This window comes from Bubalus kerabau, chromosome 1, assembly GCF_029407905.1.
Source record: "Bubalus kerabau isolate K-KA32 ecotype Philippines breed swamp buffalo chromosome 1, PCC_UOA_SB_1v2, whole genome shotgun sequence".
Classification (NCBI taxonomy): Eukaryota; Metazoa; Chordata; class Mammalia; order Artiodactyla; family Bovidae; genus Bubalus; species Bubalus kerabau.
Window position 1 is genome coordinate 17047200 of NC_073624.1, and position 14501 is coordinate 17061700.

Sequence of the window (14501 nt, forward strand, 5' to 3'; positions counted from 1 at the left end):
GAGGCTGAAGGATGGAGCCCACCGCTGTGAGGGGAGAGTGGAAGTGAAGCACCAAGGAGAATGGGGCACAGTGGATGATATGGGATGGACCTTGAAGGATGCATCTGTAGTGTGCAGACAGCTGGGGTGTGGAGCTGCCATTGGTTTTCCTGGAGGGGCTTATTTTGGGCCAGGGCTTGGCCCCATTTGGCTTTTGTATACTTCATGTGAAGGGGTGGAGTCAACTGTCAGTGACTGTAGGTATTCTAATATTAAAGACTATCGTAATCATAGCTTTTCCCACGACTGGGATGCTGGAGTAGTCTGCTCAGGTAAGTCCTGTCAGGTTTGTGTGGGGATCTCTAGCAGGAAAAGCCTCTGTCTTATTACCAGAATCACTCGAGATTACGGATACAGCCTTTAGGACATACTTGGGTGAAGGGTCTTTGGGATGTGTCACAGGAGGCAGAGGTGAGGTCAAAAGTTTCATACAGATTAGCTTCTGGGTTCAATCTCTGTGACACAGTCTCAGCATGGTAATTGTTTTGTATTCTTTGACATAATGGTCAGTAGAGTGTGGCTACATTGTTGGGTGAGAGTGTCATAGAAGAGTTGTAGGCAACAAAGTTTATTATCCTCATTGGTCCTAAAAGTCAGAGTCACCACACTCCATCAGGTTGGTATGTGGGTGATGTGCCAATAGAACAGGCTCAACCAAGCAATGGTGACCCACAAGGGCATGTGAAGACCCATGGACAAGTGACCATATCCGAAGTCATGGTGCAGTTACACAAGGAAAAGCTGTGAGAGAAATTCAGTGGTGCATTTAAATGCCCCTAGGTCACAGTCAGAGGAGGCCAGAAGCGGGACTCGTGGCAGGGAAAATCTCATCACAATGGTGTACCTGATGAATCGAGTGGGGAGCTCACACCACATTTGCAGGGATGTTGAGGGAGCAGGAAAATGAAGTCTTGAAGTTTACAACACAGTAGCTGAAGCACATCACATTTAAGAGGCAGTGAAGCTAAGAGTTCATGGGGTTCTCAAGGCAAGAATATTGAAGTGGTTTGCCTTTCCTTCTCCAGTGGACCATGTCTTGTCAGAACTCTCCACTAAGACCCGTCTTTCTTGGGTGGCCCTACATGGCATGGCTTATAGTTTCTTTGAGTTAGACAAGGCTGTGGTCCATGAACTGTGAACTTCCAGATGTTCAAGCTGGATTTAGAGAAGACAGAGGAACCGGAGGTCAAATTGCCAACATCCTTTTGATCACTGAAAATGCAAAAGAGTTCCAGAAAAAGATCTAATTCTACTTTATTAACTATGCCAAAGCCTTTAACTGTGTGGATCACAACAAAATGGAAAATTCTTCAAGAGATGGGAATACCAGGCCATCTGACCTGCATCCTGAGAAATCTGTATGTAGGTCAAGAAACAATAGTTAGAACTGGACATGGAACAAAAGACTGGTTCGAAATTGGGGAAGGAGTACGTCAAGGCTGTATATTGTCACCCTGCTTATTTAACTTATATGCAGAGTACATCATGAGAAATGTGGACTGGATGAAGCACAGGTTGGAATCAAAATTGTCGGGAGAAATATCAATAACCTTAGATGCAGATTACATCACACTTATGGCTGAAAGCAAAGAACTAAAGAACCTCTTGATGATAGTGAAAGAGGAGAGTGAAAAAGTTGGCTTAAAACTTAACATTCAGAATCTAAGGTCATAGCATCTGGTCCCATCACTTCCTGGCAAATAGATGGGGAAACAGTGGAAATAGTGACAGACTTTTTTTTTTTTTTGGCTCCAAAATTACTGCAGGTGGTGACTGCAGCCATCAAATTAAAAGACGCTTGCTCCTTGGAAGAAAAGCTATGACCAACTTCAGTTCAGTTCAGTTCAGTCGATCAGTCATGTTCGACTTTTGCGACACCATGAAGTGCAGCACGCCAGGCCTCCCTGTCCTTCACCAACTCCCAGAGTTCACTGAGACTCACGTCCATCGAGTCAGTGATGCCATCCAGCCATCTCATCCTCTGTTGTCCCCTTCTCCTCCTGCCCCCAATTCCTCCCAGTATCAGAGTCTTTTCCAATGAGTCAACTCTTCACATGAGGTGGCCAAAGTACTGGAGTTTCAGCTTTAGCATCAGTCCTTCCAATGAACACCTAGGACTGATCTCCTTTAGAATGGGCTGGTTTGATCTCCTTGCGGTCCAAGGGGCTCTAAAGAGTCTTCTCCAACACCACAGTTCAAAAGCATCAATTCTTCGGCACTCAGCTTTCTTCACAGTCCAACTCTCACACCCATACATGACCACTGGAAAAACCATAGCCTTGACTAGATGAACCTTTGTTGGCAAAGTAATGTCTCTGCTTTTCAATATGCTCTCTGGGTTGATCATAACTGTCTTTCCAAGAAGTAAGTGTCTTTTAATTTCATGGCTGCAATCACCATTTTCAGTAATTTTGGAGCCCCCCAAAATAAAGTCTGACACTGTTTCCCCATCTATTTCCCAAGAAGTGATGGGACCAGATGCTATGATCTTCGTTTTCTGAATGTTGAGCTTTAAGCCCACTTTTTCACTCTCCTCTTTCACTTTCACCAAGAGGTTTTTAGTTCCTCTTCACTTTCTACATATTAAAAAGCAGAGACATTTCTTTGCCAACAAAGACTGGTCTAGTCAAAACTATGGTTTTTCCAGTAATCCTGTATAGATATGAGAGTTGGACTATAAAGAAAGCTGAGTGCCGAAGAATTGATGCTTTTGAACTGTGGTGTTGGAGAAGACTCTTGAGAGTCCCTTGGACAGCAAGGAGATCCAACTAGTCCCTCCTAAAGGAAATCAGTCCTGAACATTCATTGGAAGGATTGATGCTGAAGCTTAAACTCCAGTACTTTGGCCACCTGATTCGAAGAACCAACTTGTTGGAAAAGACCCTGATCCTGACAAAGATTGAAGGTGGGAGGAGAAAGGGATGACAGAGGATGAGGTGGTTGGATGGCATCACCGACTCAGTGAACATGATTTAGAGTAAACCCCGGGAGTTGATGATGGACAGGGAGGCCTGGCATGGTGCAGTCCATGGTGTTGCAAAGAGTCAGACATGACTGAAGAACCGAAGTGAACTGAATTGAAGCTAAGAGGACCTGATGTGACTCCTAAGAAGTACTCAGTGCTACCTAAGTGTGTTTGACCTATGCCAAGGTGGATGCAGGAAAGACAGCAGTGAAACTAGGGTGTGAATGGGTGCTCACAGTATTTGGCAGAGATGCTTCTAGTTGTTATCACAATTGCAGATTGGATGTCCAGGTTATTAATCACATCAGAACAACTGGACTGGAGGAAGATATTGTCAGTTATCCTAGTGAATTCCCTAATGTAGAAGTCTGGTCTTAGGATAGTATCACCCCATCTAATGGGATGATGGGACAGGGGAGCCCTGAAGACATCTGCAGTAGGTCCTTAACAGCCACAGCCAATCAGATCTTGGGTGTTTATGTACAGGAAGATCATTGGAAAAGTGATCTTTTCTAATCTCACCTTCAGCAGATCTTTGATGATTCTAGCTGATGCCCTTAAGGAAACAATTCTTTTCCTTTTTAAAAAGTACTTTATTGAGGTATGTCTGACATACAAAACTGCTTGATAAGTATGCATTTGTGAAACCACTACAGCACTTATGTCATAAATCTATTCATCTCTTCAAAATGTTTTCTTCCATTCTCTTTATCATTCTTATTAAAAATAATTATTTTCAAGGTGAATTTGAATTTTAGTTAGAAACTTTTGTTTTAAACAAATTTGTTTTCTGGCATCTCAAGTAACCTTCCTCATTGTCACAATGTCATAATCATGGTTCCAACTGAAGATAAATTTGTGGAAATACTACAGGTGTCTCTACCATATTTTGATAAATCAGCATCTGAGTGAAAATGGAGTGTGTGATGTTCAAACTTTGTGTGAAATTAGGACTCCCAATGTCATCTTAAGAAAACTGATGTCTTGTTATTAATTCCAGTTAAGATATACTTAGAAGTAGAGAATTGGAAGTGTTCTGATATTTAACAAAAGTCTGTCTAGTCAAGGCTATGGTTTTCCAATGGTCATGTATGGATATGAGAGTTGGACTGTGAAGAAAGCTAAGCACCAAAGACTTGATGCTTTTGAACTGTGGTGTTGGAGAAGACTCTTGAGAGTCCCTTGGACTGCAAGGAGATCCAACCAGTCCATTCTAAAGGAGATCAGTCCTTGGTATTCATTGGAAGGCATGATGCTAAAGCTGAAACTCCAGTACTTTGGCCACCTCATGTGAAGTCATTGGAAAAGACTCTGATCCTGGGAGTGACTGGGGGCAGGAGGAGAAGGGGGCGACAGAGGATGAGATGGCTAGATGGCATCACTGACTCGATGGACGTGAGTTTGAGTGAACTCCGGGAGTTGGTGATGGACAGGGAGGCCTGGCATGCTGCGATTCATGGGGTCTTAAAGAGTTGGAGACCACTTAGCGACTGAACTGAACTGATATTTAAATCCTGATTGTGGTTTGTACCCCCTACCATTGCTCTAACTTAGACTCTCACATTTTTATGAATGGTACAGGTTCCTTCTATTTCTTTTTGTCACTAGTTTCCTCCCTATGGTCTGTCTTTTCTGTATTTTCAGACATGTTGTAATGATGTGAAGGTAAGTCAAAGTGGTGGTGAGGTAGCAGAAATAAGATTAGAATAGCATGTGTTTTCATTATCTTAATCAAAGCTCTTGGAGTTTCTTCTGCTCAACCTTAGGAGTCAGGCATGGAAGAGAAATTTCAGCCTCAGTAGTGGATTGCTGGAAGTGAAGTACCGTGTTTAGGAGAAATATAGAGTGGAAATAATGACCAGAGGGGAATGTTGAGAAGCTTTTTTGAAATAATGAGGAGATTTCATGGAGTTCAGGTGGAAGATCTGGGAGGGAAAACACAGATTGTGAAGGACTGTGGTGCAAGTGTTCCAAGTTCCTTCAGTCCTGTCCTACTCTTTGTGACCCCATGGACCATAGGATTCTCCAGGCACGAATACTGGAGTGGGTTGCCATTTCCTTCTCCAATGCATGAAAGTGAAAAGTGAAAGTGAAGTCGCTCAGTCATGTCCGACTCTAGCAACCCCATGGACTGCAGCCTGCCAGGCTCCTCAATCCATGGGATTTTCCAGGCAAGAGTACTGGAGTGGGGTGCCATTGCCTTCTCCAAAGAAACACTTAGATGAATAATATTTTTATGAAACTGTATTATTTAAGGATAATAATAGAGAACAAATTACAAACAATAAGTGTATACCTAGGTCATGTTCCCCAACCCAGATCTACAAAGAGAATATGCACAGCACTACAGAATCACTATTGTCTCCCAATAGCTGTGTCCTCCTCCTCTCCAGGGAAGACTGCTTACCTAAGACTTGTACTGCCATAGAATATTTTCTCAGTTTTTGAACTTTATGTAAAATCATACAGTATGTTTTCTTTTGTGTCTAATTTCTTTGACTCCAAACTGTGTTTGAGATTCACTCATGATGTTGTTTATGGCAACATTTCATTCACTTTTATTATTATAGAGTATTCCTTTGAATGATCACATGACCATGCGTTGAACCATTCAACTAATGGCAGAGATTTGAGTTTATTTCCAGTTCTTGACTATTACAAATACAATGGTGCAAATTACCATGATGATGACTTTTGGCAAAAGTATTTATTATAATTTTTTTGTGTTTAATTCTTGGTCTTATATTTTTATTTTCTTAATGGTATGCTGTACTTCAATGAGCCAAGTTACTCATCTTAGGTTTGATTATCAACTTTTTTTCTGTACATGTAGTGCTCTTGCAGTCAGTCAGTTCAGTTCAATTGCAGTCATGTCTGACTCTTTGCAACCCTGTGGACTGCAGCATGCCATGCTTTCCTGTCCTTCACCATCTCCTGGAGCTTGCTCAAGCTCATATCCATGCGTCGGTGAAACCATCCAGTCATCTGATTTTCTGTCGTCCCCTTCTCCTCCTGCCTTCAATCTTTCTCAGCTTCAGGGTCTTTTCCAATGAGTCAGTTCTTCCCATCATGTGGCCAAAGTATTGGAGCTTCAGCTTCAGCGTCAGCTTTTCCAATGAATATTCAGGACTGATTTCCTTTAGGACTGACTGGTTGGACCTCCTTGCCATCCAAGGGACTGTCAAGAGTCTTCTCCAACACCACAGTTCAAAAGCATCAATTATTCAGCATTCAGCTTTCTTTATGGTCCAACTCTCACATCCATGATTACTCGAAAAATCATACCTTGACTTGATGGGCCTTTGTCAGTAATGTCTCTGCTTTTTAATATGTTGACTAGGTTGGTCATAGCTTTTCTTCCAAGCAGCAAGAATCTTTTAATTTCATGGCTGTAGACATAATCTGCAGTGATTTTGGAGCCCAAGAAAATAAAGTCTCTCCCTGTTTCCCCATCTTTTTGCCATAAAGTGATGGGACCAGATGCCATAATATTAGTTTTTTGAATGTTGAGTTTTAAGCCAACATTTTCACTCTCCTCTTTCAGTTTCATCAAGAGGCTCTTTAATTTCTACTCACTTTCTGCCATAAAGGTGGTGTCATCTGCGTATCTGAGGTTATTGATATTTCTTCCAGCAATCTTGACTCCAGTCTGTGGTTCATCCAGCCCAGCATTTCGCATGATGTACTCTGCATATAAGTTAAATAAGCAGAGTGACAATATACGGCCTCGACGTACTCTGTCTCAGTTTTGAACTAGTCCATTGATCCAGTCTCTAGAACTCCTTATATTCTTCTCAAATGAACTTTGTCTACTCCAAAATTGCAAAAATGTTCTCTGAGAGTATCTCACAGAACTGTAATTACTTTTTTTTTTTTTTTGCATATAATTGTGCATTGCTTCTAGGATTGACATCTGTGTAGGATAAGGGTCAAGTATCCTGTTTTCATATGGGTATCCAGTTGACTCAAAGTCTTTTTTCTGAAAAGACTATTCCCCACTGCAGTGCCACCTTTGTGATAAGCAAAAGGGCACATATGTCTGAATACATTTTTTATACTCTGTTCTGTTCCACTGTATCCTTTGTTTCTCCTTGCACCTGTACCACATTTTCTTAATTTCTGTAATTTTATAGTAAGTCTTGAACCTTCCCTGGTGTCTCAGAGAGTAAAGAACCTGCCTGCAAGGTGGGAGACCTGGGTTTGATCCCTGGGTTTGATCCCTGGGTTGGGAAGATCCCCTGGAGAAGGGCATGACAACCCACTCCAGTATTCTTGCCTGGAGAATCCCCGTGGACAGAGGAGCCTGGTGGGCTGTAGTCTATTGGGTCACAGAGTTGGACACGACTGATTGACTAAGCACACATAGTAAGTCTGGGTAACTTAAATTTAAAGAAGTTATGTTGTTGCTTTTCTTGCCAACTTCTTTGGTCAATCTTGGTTTTTGTATTTTGTATACATTTTTGAGCTGAAGCTCAAATACTTTGGCCACCTGATGCGAAGAGCTGACTCACTAGAAAAGACCCTCATGCTAGGAAAGACTGAAGGCAGGAGGAGAAGGGGATGACAGAGGATGAGATGGTTGGATGGCATCACTGACTCAGAGGACATGAGTTTGAGCAAGCTCCAGGAGTTGGTGATAGACAGGGAAGACTGGTGTGCTGCAGTCCTTGGGGTCACAAAGAGTCAGACATGACTAAGTGACTGAACAACAGCAACATAAATTTGGAATCAACTTGTCATGTTTCAGGCAAACAAAAGCACAAGGGAATTTGACTGAGGTTAGATTTAATCTGTATATAAATTTGAGAATGACTGACTTTGACAACATTGAGTTTCCCAATTCACTGACAAAATATATCCTTTCATTCAGTTAGGTCTTGAATTTCTCTCAGATGTTTTGCACATCTTTAACTAGGTTTTCTCCTAGGCATTTTATGGGTTTGATGTTATTATATTTCCTTTAGTGAAGGTTTTCTAGGAATGAATTGTCTCTGAACTTTACCTGGATTCCCCAAATGTTAGATTAGTATTTTGCTTTAATCCTTTCTTTCTTTTCTCTCTCTCCCTTGCTCTAGCTTTCCCCTCCTCTCCTTATTTGTTCCCCTCCTGCCCTGTTTTTCCCTGAGTATGTAAAATCTTTCTGGATGAGGTTGCAGACATGATGCTCCTTTATCCCTCCCTCCAAATAACAACAAAAATACTTCTGGGAATTTCCTTACATTACCAGAGTTCAGTCAAACCTTTAGAGATGTCAGTCCCAGATGACATCTAAATGCAACCACATGAGAAACCCCAAAGATGGAACTGCCAAGTTGAGTCTTTCCCAAATTACTGACCCAGGAAATCATGAGCAAAATTAAAAAATAAATTCCTTCAACTACTAAGTTTGGGGGGAAATTTTGTTATATAGCATTATTAACCAGGCACTTACCATAGGACCAGCATTTCTGAATAGAGGAATACTTATCCTCTGATTTTCCATTTTATTATTTCTACTTTATGTTGATCTAATGTGCTGATACACTCATTCTCTAGTTCTTAATTTCAGTTGTTAACTTTTTCAGCTGTAGAATTTTCATTTGTTTTTGTTATCATTTCTCTGCCAAGATACACATCATGTTAATTAATTCTTTGTGCACTTTAATCATGGCTATTTAAATTCTCTGTCAGACTATAAAACTCTTAGAGGAAAACATAGGCAGAACATTCTTTGACATAAGTTGCAACAAGATCTTTTTTGATCAACCTCCTAAAGAAAATAAAAACAAAAATAAAAAAATAGGACCTAATTAAACTTAAAAGCTTTTACATATCAAAGGAAACCATAAACAGAACAAAAAGACAACTCTCAGAATGGGAGAAAATATTTGCAAATGAAGTAATTAACAAGGGATTAATCTTCAAAATACACAAACAACTCAATATCAACAAACCAAACAATCCAATGAAAAGATGGGAAAAAGGCCTAAATAGACATTTTTTTTCAAACATACAGATGGCTAACAAATACATCACTAATTATTAGAGAGATGCAAGTCAAAACTACAGGCAGGTAATACTTCACACCAATTAGAATGTCCATCATTAAAAAAATCCACAAATAAATGCTGGAGAGGATGTGCAGAAAAGGGAATGCTCCTACATAGAGTATGTAAATTGGTACAACTACTGTGGGTTGCCATGCCCTCCTGCAGGGGACATTCCAACCCAAGGATCAAAACCAGGTCTCCTGCATTGCAAGTGGATTCTTTACTGTCTGAGCCACCAGACTCAGAAGCCCCACACTATTGATACTAAGTACAAAATAGATATTGCATGGAGAATCCCATAGACATGGAGCCTGATGGGCTACAATTCAGAGTCAGACACTACTGACAGAGTCAGACACTACCGAAGTGTCTTAGTGTATGTACACATAAATAGATATATAATATCTTTTTTATAGCACAGGGAACTCTACTCAGTGTTCTGTGGTGACCTGCTACTGCTAAGTCACTTCAGTCGTGTCCGACTCTGTGCGACCCCATAGACGGCAGCCCACCAGGCTCCCCTGTCCTTGGGATTCTCCAGGCAAGAACACTGGAGTGGGTTGCCATTTCCTTCTCCATCTGTGGTGACCTAAATGGGAAGTAAATCCAAGAAAGAGAGGATACATATACATAGATAGATAGAGATAAATAGATAGATAGATATAAATAGATAGATAGATAGAGTAATTGTTGTTTAGTCACTGAGTTGGAGAAGGCAATGGGACCCCACTCCAGTACTCTTGCCTGGAAAATCCCATGGATGGAGGAGCCTGGTAGGCTGCAGTCCATGGGGTTGCTAAGAGTCAGGCACGACTGAGCGACTTCACTTTCACTTTTCACTTTCATGCATTGGAGAAGGAAATGGCAACCCTCTCCAGTATTCTTGCCTGGAGAATCCCAGGGACAGAGGAGCCTGGTGGGCTGCCATCTATGGGGTCGCACAGAGTCGGACACGACTGAAACGACTTAGCAGCAGCAGCAGCAGTCACTGAGTTGTGTCTGACTCTTCTATGACCTCATGGACTGCCATGCTCCTTTGTCCATAGGATTTCTCAGGCAAGAATACTGGAGTAGATTGCCATTTTTTTCTCCAAAGGCTCTTCCCAGCCCAGGGATGGAACCCCAGTCTCCTGTTTGGCAGGCAGATTCTTTACCACTGAGTCACCTGGGAGGCCCACATGTATATGTATAACTTTACTGTACAGCAGAAGCTACCACAACATTTTAAAGCAATTATACTCAAAAATTAATAAATGAAAAAAAATAAATTCTTTGTCAGGTAACTTTGAGAGCCAAATACCCTGGGAAATTTTTTAATGTTTCTTTTTGCTCTAGTTTTCCATGAGATCTCTTTTATATAAGTATTTTTAAAATCACAAACATTGTAGATAAATAATTGTACAACTCCTTCAGAAAGGCTTTTGTTTTGCTTCTTCTATTTAGGGGTAGATTAAGCTCAACATTCAGAAAACTAAGATCATGGCATCTGGTCCCATCACTTCATGGGAAATAGATGTGGAAACAGTGGAAACAGTGTCAGAGTTTATTTTTTTGGGATCCAAAGCATGGCAGATGGCGATTGCAGCCATGAAATTAAAAGATACTTACTCCTTGGAAAGAGGGTTATGACCAACCTAGATAGCATATTCAAAAGCAGAGACATTACTTTGCCAACAAAGGTTCATCTAGTCAAGGCTATGTGCTGGGGTCCAGCCCCAGCTGATCCAGGGTATTCGAAGGAGAGACGGCATAGGCGAGGGTCAGGAAACAACTGCTTAATTAAACGTTAATTAAGGAATAGAATAAGGATAGCTCAGTAGGAAATTCAGTGGAGAAAAGAGGCTGAGTAGCTTGGTTTACGCGGGAGACCAATAAAACTTCAAGACAAGAAGTTTGCACCACTTACGTAGGCCGCAGGCGTCCTTCCGTTCTCCCGAAGGAGAGGAGACACTGAGGCCTCCCCGGTCGGATCTTAGAAGCCCAGGCATAATTAGCAAGCATGGTGGGTTCCGCGCTCCAGATGGAGACTCAACCAGAGTGAGAGAGAGAGAGACATGGGGAGACCAGTATTTCGAGAAACTGATCCCAATTCTTTATTTTCCATGGTCTACTTTTATACACTGAGATGTTATGCAAAAGTCACGCGGGGTCAGCAGTCCTGACTTTTATCAAAGTCAGGTGCTTCATACAAATGTATACAGAGGTCTTAGGGGTGTTACATCATCTTCTGGCCAGGGGGCCTGCTGACAATTTACGACCCTCTCCTTGTGACAGCGATCAGTCAACCAGGACACTTATTTCTCCAGGGGTGATTATTCTTAAAACAGACGCCACCCAAATAAAGTTACATTCCTATAGGGTGAGGGTGTAGTGGGTTTTAGTTAAGGAAAGAATTTACTTTAGCCTAAGGTCTAACGTGATTTATATCAAAGGTTAATACTTATTTCTTTTATATATTCATTAATGTGTGTAAGGGCAGGGGATATGGAGACTTAGCAGTAAACATTGGCTCAACAAATGAAAAACCCTTCACCAATACAATTGCTAATCAGCCCATTATACTTATACTAATAATTTTCTAACTTTTCTAAAGAACCTGTTTTTAGAAGGTTTAAAGCATCTCGTGCCTCTCATGGTTGGGAGGCTGTGAGCAATCACATGTGGCCGGACAAGCCTGTCAGGCAGGCTAGAGAACCTTCAGAGGAGTTTGTAGGTTAAAACACTCTTGTCACGCCTAGGAGTTTTTATCAACTGGAGCTCTAGGTTAACTCCTTCTCCGAAAGAGGTGGTGGGGGACAGCCCCCCGTAAAGCCAGAGGTGTAGGTGAGAGCACAAAGTAGTAAAGTAGGCAGGCTCTGGTTATGGGGGTAGATGCTTGAGGATTTCCAGGGGGACTCCTGAGGCTCGATCCCGCCTTTGCGTATGTCAAGCCTCCTTCCTCATGACCTTTGCCATGGGCGGAGTGCCTCACGCCGGCCCCCAACAGCTATGGTTTTTGCAGTGGTCATATATGGGTGTGAGAGTTGGACAGTGAAGAAAGCTGAGCGCCAAAGAATTTGCTTTTGAACTGTGGTGTTGGAGAAGACTCTTGAGATTCCCTTGGACTGCAAGGAGATCCAACCAGTCCATTGTAAAGGAGATCAGTCCTGGGTGTTCTTTGGAAGCAATGATGCTAAAGCTGAAACTCCAGTACTTTGGCCACCTCATGTGAAGAGTTGACTCATTGGAAAAGACTCTGATGCTGGGAGGGATTGGGGGCAGGAGGAGAAGGGGATGACAGAGGATGAGATGGCTGGATGGCATCAGACTCGATGGACGTGAGTTTGAGTGAACTCTGGGAGTTGGTGATGGACAGGGACGCCTGGCGTGCTGCAATTCATGGGGTTGCAAAGAGTCGTACACGACTTAGCGACTGAACTGAAGTGAACTGAAGGATAGAACAACTTGTTTAACTCATTCTTAAGGCAAAGCTTGGCTTAAAACAGGAATCGTGCTATTGTCAGGACCAGGGCTCTTCATGGAGAAAGGGAACACGAAAATTATGGTAATTTTACCAGTATGTACCAGCTTTCATCTCAGCTCCATCACTAGGTCATTATTTATTTTTTTTCTTTTGAACTTTTTTCTTTGTTTTGGGGTATAGCCGATTAACAAAGTTGTTATAGTTTCAGGTGAAGAGCCAGGGACTCGGCCATACACATACATGTATCCATTTTCCCCCAAACTTCCCTCCCCTCCTAAAAATTATTTAGTTTAACTGACTTTCCTGTTCTTTAACCCTGCCAACCCTCTAATCATCGCTGTTTCTTTAGGAAACCAGACCCAGGTGCTGCCCCAGTGTGACCACTTTGTGTCTGAACCAGCAGGATCTGTGGCCTCAGAGGAGAGCGCCCCCTACTGCTCAGGTGAGTGTCCCACAGGACAGAAGACCCTTGTCATTCCCCAGGTCAAGGCAGCGTTGTCCCATTTCTCTGTCCTCAGACAGCAGACAGCTCCGCCTGGTGGACGGGGGCGGTCACTGCGCCGGGAGAGTGGAGATCCTTGACCAAGGCTCCTGGGGCACCATCTGTGATGACGGCTGGTACCTGGACGATGCCCACGTGGTGTGCAGGCAGCTGGGCTGTGGGGAAGCCCTCAATGCCACAGGGTCTGCCCACTTTGGGGCAGGATCAGGGCCCATCTGGCTGGACGACCTGAACTGCGCTGGAAATGAGTCCCAGGTGTGGACGTGCCCTTCCTGGGGCTGGGGGCGGCACGACTGCAGACACAAGGAGGACGCCGGGGTCATCTGCTCAGGTCTGTGCTGCACACTGTCCACAGGCTGGGGGAGGGGAGGGCCCAGGAGGATGGGGGTCTGAGCCCTGAGGGAGAGATGCTGAAAGGACCAGAGAAGGAGGCTTCCTCTCATGAAGCCTGTGTTTCCAACAGAGGTGAAGACGAGGTGCTTTCACTGCCTACTGCAGCAGCTGAGATTCTAGTCCTTTCTTCTCAGTAGTGTTTCCTGGCAGAGCCTTTTCTCACAGATTTTCTTGAAATCAGGGCTCACCCTTCTGGTACATATAGTAGAGAAGTCTTAAAGCCACTGTGCTAGTTTTTGCTTGTTCTATAACAAATTGCTACATTGTTAATGGTTTAAAACAACATATTTATTTCCTTACACTTCTGTAGAATAGATGTCCAGCAGGGATCTCACTGGATTGTGATAAAAGTTTCAGCAGGGCCACATCACTTCTGAGCCTCTGGGAAAGAATCTGTTTCCTGTCTTTTCAAGCTTCTAGAAACTGCCTGCCTTCCTTCACTCATAACCCTATTCTGTTCATCATCAGACCGGCAATGCTCCACCTCTCTAACCATTATCCATATTCACATCTCCCTCTAACCAGAACGAGGAAAAGGATTCCCCTTTAAAGGATAGTGAGTCTAAGAATGTGATTAGACCGTGTTCAGGTGGTTAATCTGCCATATTTCAGGTTACTCTTACCATCCCAAGCACCATACCATAATCACATATGTAAAGTCCCTTTTGCCAGATGAGGAAACATAGACACAGGTTCCATGTAGACATCTGTGGGTCCATTATTCCATCTGCCTCCACAGTGTCCACATCACACCCCTTTCATACACTCTTTTAGATGTTTTGTCAGGAAGCAGGAGTCAGCTCCCTCTCCCTGCAGGTGTCCAGGTTGGTCTTTTCTCAGTTCATATCCACTACATCATGGTGGTAGAAATATTTAGAAAGACAGACACAAATGGACAAAGTCAGGTGAAAAGGAGACAAGTTTCACTCTGGTCATCTAATGGATTTGCTTCCTCAGCTGGGTCACAGATGAATGTTCACAATTTTGGGGAGAGAGGAAAACCCAGAGCACTGAGTGTGGTGCTCACTGTGTCCTGTCTCCTCTCTTTCTATCTTAGAGTTCCTGGCCCTCAGGATGGTGAGCGAGGACCAGCAGTGTGCTGGGTGGCTG

The 14501-nt window shown here is 42.9% G+C and overlaps 1 protein-coding gene across 1 annotated transcript in view; it reads left to right on the top strand.

Moving 5' to 3' along the window:
• Positions 1-14501, top strand: part of LOC129644144 (antigen WC1.1-like) — a 91594-nt gene that overhangs the window by 68464 nt on the left and 8629 nt on the right. The window lies entirely within an intron of this gene.